Raw genomic sequence first — 13,133 nt, forward strand, 5'->3', positions numbered from 1 at the left:
ATTTCTAAAATTTCTAAAATTTCTAAAATTTCTAAAATTTCTAAAATTTCTAAAATTTCTAAAATTTCTAAAATTTCTAAAATTTCTAAAATTTCTAAAATTTCTAAAATTTCTAAAATTTCTAAAATTTCTTAAATTTCTTAAATTTCCTAAATTTTCTTAAATTTCCTAAAATTTCTTAAATTTCCTAAATTTTCTTAAATTTCCTAAATTTTCTTAAATTTCCTAAATTTTCTTAAATTTCCTAAATTTTCTTAAATTTCCTAAATTTTCTTAAATTTCCTAAATTTTCTTAAATTTCCTAAATTTTCTTAAATTTCCTAAATTTTCTTAAATTTCCTAAATTTTCTTAAATTTCCTAAATTTTCTTAAATTTCCTAAATTTTCTAAAATTTCTAAAATTTCTAAAATTTTTAAAATTTCTAAAATTTCTAAAATTTCTAAAATTTCTAAAATTTCTAAAATTTCTAAAATTTCTAAAATTTCTAAAATTTCTAAAATTTCTAAAATTTCTAAAATTTCTAAAATTTCTAAAATTTCTAAAATTTCTAAAATTTCTAAAATTTCTAAAATTTCTAAAATTTCTAAAATTTCTAAAATTTCTAAAATTTCTAAAATTTCTAAAATTTCTAAAATTTCTAAAATTTCTAAAATTTCTAAAATTTCTAAAATTTCTAAAATTTCTAAAATTTCTAAAATTTCTAAAATTTCTAAAATTTCTAAAATTTCTAAAATTTCTAAAATTTCTAAAATTTCTAAAATTTCTAAAATTTCTAAAATTTCTAAAATTTCTAAAATTTCTAAAATTTCTAAAATTTCTAAAATTTCTAAAATTTCTAAAATTTCTAAAATTTCTAAAATTTCTAAATTTTCTAAAATTTCTAAAAGTTTTAAAATTTCTAAAAGTTTTAAAATTTCTAAATTTCTAAAATTTCTAAATTTCTAAAATTTCTAAATTTCTAAAATTTCTAAATTTCCAAAATTTCTAAATTTCTAAAATTTCTAAATTTCTAAAATTTCTAAATTTCTAAAATTTCTAAAATTTCTAAAATTTCTAAAATTTCTAAAATTTCTAAAATTTCTAAAATTTCTAAAATTTCTAAAATTTCTAAAATTTCTAAAATTTCTAAAATTTCTAAAATTTCTAAAATTTCTAAAATTTCTAAAATTTCTAAAATTTCTAAAATTTCTAAAATTTCTAAAATTTCTAAAATTTCTAAAATTTCTAAAATTTCAAAATTTCAAAATTTCAAAATTTCAAAATTTCAAAATTTCAAAATTTCAAAATTTCTAAAATTTCTAAAATTTCTAAAATTTCTAAAATTTCTAAAATTTATAAAATTTCTAAAATTTCTAAAATTTCTAAAATTTCTAAAATTTCTAAAATTTCTAAAATTTCTAAAATTTTTCTAAAATTTCTAAAATTTCTAAAATTTCTAAAATTTCTAAAATTTCTAAAATTTCTAAAATTTCTAAAATTTCTAAAATTTCTAAAATTTCTAAAATTTCTAAAATTTCTAAAATTTCTAAAATTTCTAAAATTTCTAAAATTTCTAAAATTTCTAAAATTTTCTAAAATTTCTAAAATTTCTAAAATTTCTAAATTTCTTAAATTTCTTAAATTTCTAAAATTTCTAAAATTTCTAAAATTTCTAAAATTTCTTAAATTTCTTAAATTTCTTAAATTTCTTAAATTTCTTAAATTTCTTAAATTTCTTAAATTTCTTAAATTTCTTAAATTTCTTAAATTTCTTAAATTTCTTAAATTTCTTAAATTTCTTAAATTTCTTAAATTTCTTAAATTTCTTAAATTTCTTAAATTTCTTAAATTTCTTAAATTTCTTAAATTTCTTAAATTTCTTAAATTTCTTAAATTTCTTAAATTTCTTAAATTTCTAAAATTTCTAAAATTTCTAAAATTTCTAAAATTTCTAAAATTTCTAAAATTTCTAAAATTTCTAAAATTTCTAAAATTTCTAAAATTTCTAAAATTTATAAAATTTCTAAAATTTCTAAAATTTCTAAAATTTCTAAAATTTCTAAAATTTCTAAAATTTCTAAAATTTTCTAAAATTTCTAAAATTTCTAAAATTTCTTAAATTTCTTAAATTTCTAAAATTTTCTAAAATTTCTAAAATTTCTAAAATTTCTTAAATTTCTTAAATTTCTTAAATTTCTTAAATTTCTTAAATTTCTTAAATTTCTTAAATTTCTTAAATTTCTTAAATTTCTTAAATTTCTTAAATTTCTTAAATTTCTTAAATTTCTTAAATTTCTTAAATTTCTTAAATTTCTTAAATTTCTTAAATTTCTTAAATTTCTTAAATTTCTTAAATTTCTTAAATTTCTTAAATTTCTTAAATTTCTTAAATTTCTTAAATTTCTTAAATTTCTTAAATTTCTTAAATTTCTTAAATTTCTTAAATTTCTTAAATTTCTTAAATTTCTTAAATTTCTTAAATTTCTTAAATTTCTTAAATTTCTTAAATTTCTTAAATTTCTTAAATTTCTTAAATTTCTTAAATTTCTTAAATTTCTTAAATTTCTTAAATTTCTTAAATTTCTTAAATTTCTTAAATTTCTTAAATTTCTTAAATTTCTTAAATTTCTTAAATTTCTTAAATTTCTTAAATTTCTTAAATTTCTTAAATTTCTTAAATTTCTTAAATTTCTTAAATTTCTTAAATTTCTTAAATTTCTTAAATTTCTTAAATTTCTTAAATTTCTTAAATTTCTTAAATTTCTTAAATTTCTTAAATTTCTTAAATTTCTTAAATTTCTTAAATTTCTTAAATTTCTTAAATTTCTTAAATTTCTTAAATTTCTTAAATTTCTTAAATTTCTTTAATTTCTTTAATTTCATTAATTTCTTTAATTTCTTTAATTTCTTTAATTTCTTTTATTTCTTTTATTTTTTTAATTTCTTTAATTTCTTAAATTATTTTAATTTCTTTAATTTCTTAAATTTCTTAAATTTCTTAAATTTCTTAAATTTCTTAAATTTCTTAAATTTCTTAAATTTCTTAAATTTCTTAAATTTCTTAAATTTCTTAAATTTCTTAAATTTCTTAAATTTCTTAAATTTCTTAAATTTCTTAAATTTCTTAAATTTCTTTAATTTCTTTAATTTCATTAATTTCTTTAATTTCTTTAATTTCTTTAATTTCTTTTATTTCTTTTATTTTTTTAATTTCTTTAATTTCTTAAATTATTTTAATTTCTTTAATTTCTTTAATTTCTTAAATTTCTTTAATTTCTTTAATTTCTTTAATTTCTTTAATTTCTTTAATTTCTTAAATTTCTTTAATTTCTTTAATTTCTTTAATTTCTTTAATTTCTTTAATTTCTTAAATTATTTTTTCCAATTTCTTGAATTTCTAAAATTTCTAGAATTTTAAAAATTTTTAGAATTTAAAATTTTTAAAATTTTCAATTTATTTTTAAATTAAACAAAAATCTTTTTTTTTATTTAAGCTTATTATTACTTCACATAAAGCTGTAATTCTTGATCGAAGTTGTGATAAGCCTATAAAAAAGTGTGCAGATTTCGAGTATTTTCCTCTATAGAAATAAAAAAATGTAATAACGTTTTATTTAATTTGAAAAAAAAATATTGTTTCAAATAGGGAATTATGTATTGGATTTGTTCTAAGCCAGTAATCTTTTTTTTTATTTTATGAATTTTTCACAACTTTAGGAATTGCAAAAAAACAAAAATTGAAAAATTTCAAGAATTTTGGGGTTTTTTTCTTATCACAAGATAGCACATGAGCGACGACGACACGTTTGAATTGTTTTAGTTTAGATCAAATTTTTCGTGAATTCGAAAAGCAACTCATATGTAACGATTTGAATTATTTTTTCAGAATCGACTATTTCGCAGCACTTCGAGAATGGAAGTCCTAGCAGCGAAGGACTACCTCCCAGTAGGAACACCAGCTGGCTGCGGTCACTTTCGAGAAGCTGATTTTTTTCCGAGCTGATTCGATCTTGTAAGGTTAGTTGACCGAAACCGTTGAATGAGCAAAATATTTTACCGGAATTATTCATTTTCAGCTGCTTGCTCCCATCCACTGTTCCCGGCCACCCAACTTTTTATAGCCAAAGGAGGCTCGCTCTGTGGTCCAAACCAGTACATCGGAAGGAATCTCCGCCAGGGAAACTCTCTGCGTTCATTCCTTATTCACGAAAGTCTCTATTCGATTCGCGTCTGGCCAAGCAAAAGAGTTCAAACGCGGTTGAGTCGCGTCGTTATGTAAAGATCCCGAAAGAACCACTCTTGGACATGTTATAGCTCGCATGTGTTCGACGACTCGAAGAGTGAACAGATAGAACCGGAGACGGTCGCTGGGAGCTTGCCGCTTCCCGAGCTACCAAGAGGCCGTTGACGCGGATCGGAACGCCGCTGAGATCTCCTAAGTTGAGCTCGATGGTTTAAAACAACGTCACCTGTCTCCAATGCATCCGTTTCGAGCACTTGATGGTGGAGGAAAACCAAGCAAACGACTTTGCGGAAAGTCAGCTGACACGGGAAGTGGACTCATCTCAGCAGTGTCAGCAGATCACGGGAGGCTTCAGGGAGTTTGAAAGCACCATGCTCGACACCAGCAACGTTGAGGTCCCCACTCCCCCCTTGGTAGCTGATCTGGATCTGGCCGAATCAACTGTTGCTGCTACAACCGCGGTGTAAAGCAGTCGGTTCCGGTTGGCCAGCATTTTTTAAGATCGAAGCTGGTGATTCGCAAGTCGGTGTCGCTGGTGTTGCGAAGTACCGCAGGATTATGAGGTGTACGGTGAGTTGGAGAGATACTTAATTTAAATTGGACTCCTCATTTTTTTCCCTCACCCCCTAGACTGGGAAAAAGATTGCCTCGTTCTGGCGGAGATCGTCGAGCGGCACCGCCTGACCTACGCGCTTCCGAAGAGCGGTGGCAAAACTCTCGTTGCCGAAATGCTGCGGGGCTGATGTTGCGCAACCGGAACGGCATGTTCATCGGCACATTCAGAACACGTGTAGTTCGCGCAGAAATATGCCCTGGCGCCGTTTGCCGTCAATTTGGCATTCCTGGTGAAGTATTTCCGCGATGGCAAGGAAGTGGTTTCACCACGCAAGGAAGAAAAAAACAAATTTTTGTTAGCAATCAAAAATTTGCTGGTCTATTAGACGGACTAATCCAGATTAATCAAACAAAAGCGAACGGTTAATTGAAAATAAAATAAAAATGATGTTTACCAACAAAATTCTCCTTCTTCTTCTTCTTCTTCTTATTGGAATGCACAATTTTATTCGAACGCCAACGGTCAATTTGAATAGCAGAAATTTGAAGTGGCTGCGTGCTGCGTGCTTTTGACAGAGCAGCGTTACGGATTCAAAAGAGCGTTACGTTTGCGATATCGGAAATCATCGTTTGCGATATTGGAAGCAATGCTTCCTGCTGACGGGTGCAAACCAAGATTTGCGATTTTTAGAGTAAATCGGAAGCAAAGTTTGCGATTCCGCAAACCGGATTTTGTTCCGTGTAGCTAGGGCTTAAATTACGTTTAAAATCCGGTCACTTCGGTCCTCTTGGTACACCCGGATCCCCGAACAACCATGCCACATCAATTTGAGAATGTTTCCCAATCAAAACATTTATGAAAAAATCATTCTTTCCTCATAAAACTCTAGAAAACTATAAAAGAACGCCGTTGACCAACTCGTTGATTATCGATAATCAACGCGTTGATCAACGCCGTTTAAATCAACGAGTCCGTTGACGTTGACGATTAAATCAACGATGGCTGCGATTACGATTACGTTTAAATCAACGATCATCGACATCGATGACGTTGATTCAACGATTAACAGCATTGTTTTGCATCATTAGTTTGTCCATATAATTTTCCATACAAATTTGGCATCTGTCCATACAAAAATGATATGTGAAAATTCAAAAATCTGTATCTTTTGAAGGAATTTTTTGATCGATTTGGTGTCTTCGGCAAAGTTGTAGGTATGGATACACAGAAAAAAAAAATCGGGTAAATTTACATCATTTATGATGTACCAAAAGTGCACGTCATTAATGATGCGAATTTACATCAGTTTCATTGTAAATTTAAGTGCCTTCCGATGTAATCGTGCGGAACAAAAAGCGCTTTGAAAACATGTAAATTTCCGATGAAATCTACGTAAATTTACCCCAGTTGAAATTTTTTTTGCTCCGTTGAATCTGGAATCCGATGTAATTTTCATTTTCATGTTTTTCATGCTGTGCTCAAATGCTGCTTCAGACGAAATGTTTTTTTAAAAAAAAAAACAATCATACATTTCAACGAAAAGCCTTCAATCAAAGCATAAAAATCAAATATTTTGAAAACATCATCAAACTCCACATTCAACAGAGCGACCCAAGAATCAGTATTCTTTGATAATAATCGTATTTTTTCTGAATTTATAAAATCAAACATTGAAATGCCAAACAATTGTGAATTCCCTTGAAAACTGTCATCAACCGACGCGAAGTCACAAGCCGTCGGTACTCTCGATATCTGGAGCAACATTTGAAAGGGGCTTACCGCATTGCGCTTACGGCCTTTCGTCCCATTTAAACGCGTGTAATCAAAAGCCGTAAGAGCAATATCGTACCTCCCCTTTCAAATGTTGCTCCAGATAGGATAATGCTGTTCGCTGTTTTCTACTTGTTGTTACCTTCCTGGACGTGTTGAGCGCTATCAACTCCGTCATTTGATGTACAGCTCCACCAGCATTCAAGGGCAAAGCATCGATTGCTCACTCTGATCGTCACCGCTTATCTGGAACTTGCTGCCAGCCGCTAACAAATAGTGTCCACGTCATGAACATGAATCTGCTTCCTATAGGAGTTCGCTTGATTCGATATCAACTTGATCAACTGGCCGTTCTCGATCTGCATGCTCTTTTGCGATTGTTCGAAGTCGTCGCCCTTCTCATTGATCAAACGTTGGCATGATGTAACCCTGGTGCTGAAAAATTGAGTAGAGAGATCAATTAAACATAAATAATTGCATCCATTTACTATTACCTTTACTGCCACCCTCTGCTGCTGTCTACGCTCCGGCCTGGTCTAGCATAATATTGTACCACCTGCTGTCTCCGCTGGCCATCGTAAACCGAAAAATCTCTTCACCAGTGGCCGGATCGCCAAAAACAAAACGAACCCAAGATATGCCGATTTTGATGAGACAAAAGCTTCCACCCTGTGCAAGATCCCGATCGGTTTCTCCACTACTGGCCACCGGAGTCGACTTCATGGCCTTCCGCAAACGCTTTCACCCGATCAATTCAATTGAGATGGACACTTCCGACTTAGCTGACAGCGACGAACATAAAATTTTCACTAACAACGGACACGGTCGCAGTAGGCGGCACACTGGCCGGGCACAGGCGACACCTTTCCAAATGTTTATAAATAAAACTTGACGTTTGCACTCAATGAAATTGCATACTGATAGACCGGCCGAAGCAAATGTTAGATTTTTTGTCGGAGTTTACTTTACCCAATTTAGGGTAGACCTAATCTTGAAACAAAAAAGTATTTTGAATATTTTTCAATGGATTGGTACTTGATCTCGACTTAGCATTTTTTTAAATGTTTTGCCTTCCTCACTGAGGAGAGACTATAAAATCACTCGAAAATTGAACTTTTTAGTATGACCTCCTAGATTTATACTTAATTATTTGTGAGCCTAGAATTAATTTGTGAGCTGGATTTTCTAAATTGTTATCAATGAATTTACCAAAAAAATCTGCGACTTTTTCTTATGGTGTCAAAATTCACAATTTGTAAAAATAAAAAGTCTTTATTTGTCTAAAAACACATAAAATATAATTATGCAATGTATTTTGAATAGCTAACAATTTTACAAGTTATTTCAATGAAAATGTAAATTTATTCAAGATTTTTTGCCCCCTGATCTTCCAGGGAAATTTTGGAGTGGGAGGCCGTCGTGGCGCCGTGGTTAGCGGCTTCGGCTGCCAATCCCTAAGTTGCTATGGGGCGCGGGTTCGATTCCCGCCTTATCCTCCTGGCCTTCTATTGGATGGGGAAGTAAAACGTCAGTCCATTTGCGTGAAAGAGGTTTTGGGTGACTCACCACACATAACCTTCGGACGCCTAGAAATGAGCAGAAACTTGCAACAAAGACCACAAAAGACCCGGGATTGTTAAAGTGGATTGCTTCTTTAGGAGAAAAACTCGAAATAAAATTTGAAATGGTCTTATGTATTTTTTTAGAATGATAGATTTTTCCCATATCCATATATTTCTTTTGGAATCAATAATTCAATATTACAATAAAAAAAACAAACAAAAAATAATAATCTTGAAAATACCGTTATCAGAGGTGACATTGCGGCTGGGGGTGAGATTGTGTCATACAAAAATGCTGAAATTTGTACGACACAATCTCACCCCCAACCCAATGTCATCCCTGATGACACTATTACTTGAAATTTATAATCAGATCAGATCAGACCCGATCAGGGGCAAATAAAAACAAAAAAAAAATACAAAATAATGTTTAGTCAATCCGAGCAGAAGTATATATAATACGTTTTCAAGAACATATAGATTGTTTTCATTACAATAATAGCTTAGGCTAGGATAAATTATATTTAAAGTTTTTGTCTCCCCCCCCCTTCAAAGTTGGCCCGAAAAATCAGGAGGCAAAAGTTTTTTTTACAAAAAACTTCAAAATTTCAATGGAAATTTAAGTGCATCAGCTGAAATCAAGTTAAAATGCATTCCCCTGCGTTTAAAATCATTTTTAGCACGTTTGGGTTGATTTAAAAATCTATTGAATTTATGAAAATTTTCGATGTTTATAATCGCAAAAAGTGTTTTTTCGCTAATTTTTTTTTACGTCAAATCTTACTTTTTTTTTAAACTAATGATTGCAAAACAACTGAACTAGTGTAGTTTTAAAATAATTTTGCATTTTTTTTGTATTTTTTGACCCCACCCCCTCGACCCCGGTCAGCGCCGAGGACAAAACTTTGAAAAATATTTGCATCGGCCTTAACATTTAACTTAATACACTGAGATTTGTCAAATAGTTTCTTGATTTCTCAGAATGTGCAAATAGTTCAAACTGACAAAATGCGTATGCGCACGTATGGCGATTACATTAAGAATGACTTTGAATATTTTCAAGAGCTCTATTAAATTTAAATTTGACGCTGCATTTCTCCGGTTAGTTTATAAAAGGCCCTGAGCGCCAGTAGTAAACAAAGTCGCTTTCCGATCGGTTCTCGGTTAGTTTACGAATTATCAAATTCAAACATTCTTTGAATTGTTCATCTGTACGTCATTTTAATGGTCATTACTGCAAAACAGATAAAATTTGATTTATTTCAGAAAACAAAAATCAAATCAGTATCGGATGTCGTGATGTCCGTTAGATATATTCAAATAATGCTTAGAATGGTATTACTCAGTTTTGTGTAAGACTGTTATGTCTAAAACTAGATTGCTTAGTTTGTCGGAGTTGATTTATTTCTAATTCTTGGTATATTAAATGAATCGTGTAAACTCAACTCCGACATTCCAAAGCTAGGTGAAATTCAAAACAATTTGTTAGAAAGTCAATTGAACTGCGATTTTTAATTCCTGTTTTTTGTTTGTTTTAAATTTGATTGTTTAAAATGTTTTTCGTAAGTAATCATCACAAAATTGCGAATTTGTCTATGAATACCATAATTCGTACGTAGAATTTTTACCAACAGTCACGAGACGAGGTCCTGCTCCGGAAATTAGTGATAAACATCCAAAAGATTCAATCGGCAATCGATGCCATCAAGATCGCCGACGCTGTTGAACCTACTACCGCCGAAGTTTCCCGTGATGTCCGTAATGGGATCGAGATGGTTCCTCCAAAACAACTCCTGCTGCGATCTCGGATGACAAACCTGCCGAAACTAAAATTGAACGCTTATTATTTTGTAAGTAATAATTAAACAGTTATTAGTGGAATTTAGCTTACCCGCTACAATGCAACTAGAAGGTTTTGACACATTCCTCCAAACATGGTGAAATACCGGTTCCGCTGGTTCCGGAAAAAGTATTCTGTCCTTGACCTAGCTTTTGCAAGCAGCAACATAACCCCATTTCTTCGATTCCACCCTCAAACCTTAGCCCATATAAATTTGCTGCCGGATCTTTTTCGTAAGAGGTCCGGCAATGTTTGAGTGGAATCAAAGAAATGTAAACAAATCACTTCGTGCATCAGCCAAAGCTCCAAGCGTTGTAAACAAACCTTGCCGATTCATTGATTATAAAGAAGACGACCTCCTGAAGGCCAATGAAATTTTGTTTACAGCAAATCTCTAAAATTTTCTCTAACTTAACAACAGTTGCTTTGTTTTGATTCCTCTTGAATCTTTTCTTTCCAACCAGACTGGTAAGAAAACACTTTCAATGCACTGCGCGTCAAACACCGAGTGATTTGTTCTTGTCTTTGAGCTGTCATTCTTACAAAGAAAACAGAATTTGAATTTAAATACATACTTTTTGAGTTTACATTAATAAATTTTACATCAATAATACATTTACATGCTTTTCATATTTTCAAATTTTTGATAATTCAGAAAATAAAGTTTCATTTACATTAGTTTCAAGCATTACGTTAAATCTCATTTTACATGAAGGCTCTTTCAATGCAATCCAACATTTTAAATTCAATTTCAAATTTACATTGAGCATGTTTACGTGCAAAACATTGTTTCAGTGATGTGTAAATTTACATTTTTTTTTCTGTGTATGGACTACTAGGATGTAACAAAAATGACTTTTTGGCGGGCATTCAAGGGTTTGTTCCGGTGGGCATACTGAGCCCAAATCCCAAATATGAGCTTGATTGGACGTAACAGGAGCTGGCGCTCCGCCCTTCAATTTTAAATGGGATTTAACCCGTAAAAAAAACTTTTTTCAGAAATGTCACTTTTTGAGGCATTTTGGCCACTGAAGCGTTTATTTTCATCATCATTGGCGTGTAGGCCAGATCCTTGCGCAGCTTTTGGTATATATAACATTGAAATTTGGAGCACCCTGGAGCTCGGTACAGACCTTCAAAGTTTGGCAATTTTTCGAAAAATCGGCCCCAGCAAAATCAAATGGCGTCTAGGGCGTCGCAAGGCGCGACGCATATCTTTTTTGCCGGGACAGATTTATTGAAAAATGCCAAACTTTGAAGGTGTCCGCTCCAAATTTCAATGTTATATATACCAAAAGATGCGCAAGGATCTGGCCTATACGCCAATGATGTTGAAAATAAACGCTTCAATGGCCAAAGTGTCTCAAAAAGTGACATGTTTGAAAAAAGTTTTTTTTACGGGTTAAATCCCATTTAAAATTGAAGGGCGGAGCGCCAGCTCTTGCTACGTCCAATCAAGCTCATATTTTGGATTTGGGCTCAGTATGCCCACCGGAACAAACCCTTGAATGCCCGCCAAAAATCATTTTTGTTACACTCTAATGGACTACACTGAAAAAAATGATACACGGTAAAAAAAAATTAAAAATAGAGCGTAATATTGAATGTTTTGCCCGTTTGAAATGTTAGTCTTGATTTAACATTTTTGAAAATATTTTTTTTCGAAAAGATCGGAAAATTTCACGAATGTTTCATGTTTTAACATTGTAAATCGGACCTATATTTGCTGAGATATCGACATTGGAAAATGGTGGGTTGTTTGGGTGAGACTTAGAAAACATCAATTTTCCTGTTTTTTACCCTTTGCATGGCAATATCTCAGCAACTAAGGGTCGTATCAACAAAGTCCGAAAAAGAAAAATATAGAGAATTTTCTCAGCCTTTCAGAAATATTTTTTTCAACAGTGGGCAAACATGGGCCCTATTTTAAAAAAATGAAAAACTGCGACTATTTTCAAAAAAGTTACCTAAACATGGTTATAACTTGAAAACGGTGAACTTTATCAAAAATTCACTAAAGTACTTTTTGATTGCAAATTCGATTTTACATCGAAAAATGAAGTTGAAAAATGTTTGCGACCAATATTTCGATTTTTTGAAAAAATCTGTATTGATTCAAAAAATCATAACTCGGTCAAAGATTGTTTGCCCATTCTGGAAATTTCTGAAAAGTTGGCATTTTATGCCCTCTAAAACATATCAAAAATAAAAAAATTAAAAATAGTGTTTTTGCAAATCAAGTTTTAGTGACAAAAGTTAAATTAAAAATTCACCAAATTTTTTTACCGTGTATCTTTTTTTCAGTACCTACAACTTTGCCGAAGACACCAAATCGATCAAAAAATCCTTCAAAAGATACAGAATTTTGAATTTTCACATATCATTTTTGTATGGACAGCTGCCAAATTTGTATGGAAAATTATATGGACAAACTAATGATGCAAAATAACTTCTTTGGGCATACCGAAAGACCGAAATCTCAGAGAATTGCTCAATAAACAAAAAAAATGCGTTGTAACAAACCTTGATTTTCTTAATTCCACAAAAGTCTTTTTTTGTTTTGAGAAAGCTGCTTTGACGTTTAGCGTTGATTCAACAAAAATATTGATTTTCAAATCAACAAAACGTTTTGTTGATTCAAATATGCCTTATTTTTCTGCGTGCAGTTGGCCTGGCCGCTTTGAAGGTCCTCCTCGAGCATTGTCCACGTCTCATGCCCGTAGAGAACGACCGGCCTAATAAGCGTCTCGTACATGGTACACTTTGTACGTCGAGGAAGAATTCCAGACCTTAAGGTATTGTGGAGTCCATAGAAGACACGACTACCGGTGATGATGCGCCTCCGAATTTCCCAGCTGCAGTTGTTGTTCGACTTCACCTACGATCCGAGGTACACAATCCCCGTCGATCATCGGTCCTATGCGAACCCTAAGGGATTCGGTTCCTGTCGGTCCTGTCAGCAGATACTTCGACTTCACCACATTTACCTTCAATCCAACCTTCTCCGCTTGCCGAGCTCTTGTGGTCTAATGGTTAGAGGTTTCGCTTTATGAGCGGAAGGTCGTGTTTTCAAACCCACATGGCTTGGCACATCCTTTCCCCTGTACTCTTCACATGTACACTGAAACTTAAATCATTATTGATTCCATATGCTAACTGCACATAACTGAATCTTAAAGCAG

General features: G+C 31.1%; 1 long non-coding RNA gene across 3 annotated transcripts; it reads right to left on the reverse strand.

Annotated features, from left to right (window-relative positions):
- Positions 1-9,730: 9,730 nt before the first annotated feature.
- LOC119769886 lies at positions 9,731-10,481 on the reverse strand. Of its 3 annotated transcripts, none has more exons than XR_005278557.1 (3): positions 10,276-10,481; positions 10,003-10,168; positions 9,731-9,937 (listed from the first exon to the last, which is right to left on the reverse strand). It is a non-coding gene; the product is annotated as an uncharacterized LOC119769886 (long non-coding RNA). The 3 variants fall into 3 exon arrangements; XR_005278558.1 differs by having other exon boundaries at positions 10,003-10,149; positions 10,276-10,480; XR_005278556.1 differs by having other exon boundaries at positions 10,003-10,177; positions 10,276-10,480.
- Positions 10,482-13,133: the final 2,652 nt, after the last annotated feature.

The sequence above is a fragment of the Culex quinquefasciatus genome, chromosome 3 (genome assembly GCF_015732765.1).
Source record: "Culex quinquefasciatus strain JHB chromosome 3, VPISU_Cqui_1.0_pri_paternal, whole genome shotgun sequence".
Classification (NCBI taxonomy): Eukaryota; Metazoa; Arthropoda; class Insecta; order Diptera; family Culicidae; genus Culex; species Culex quinquefasciatus.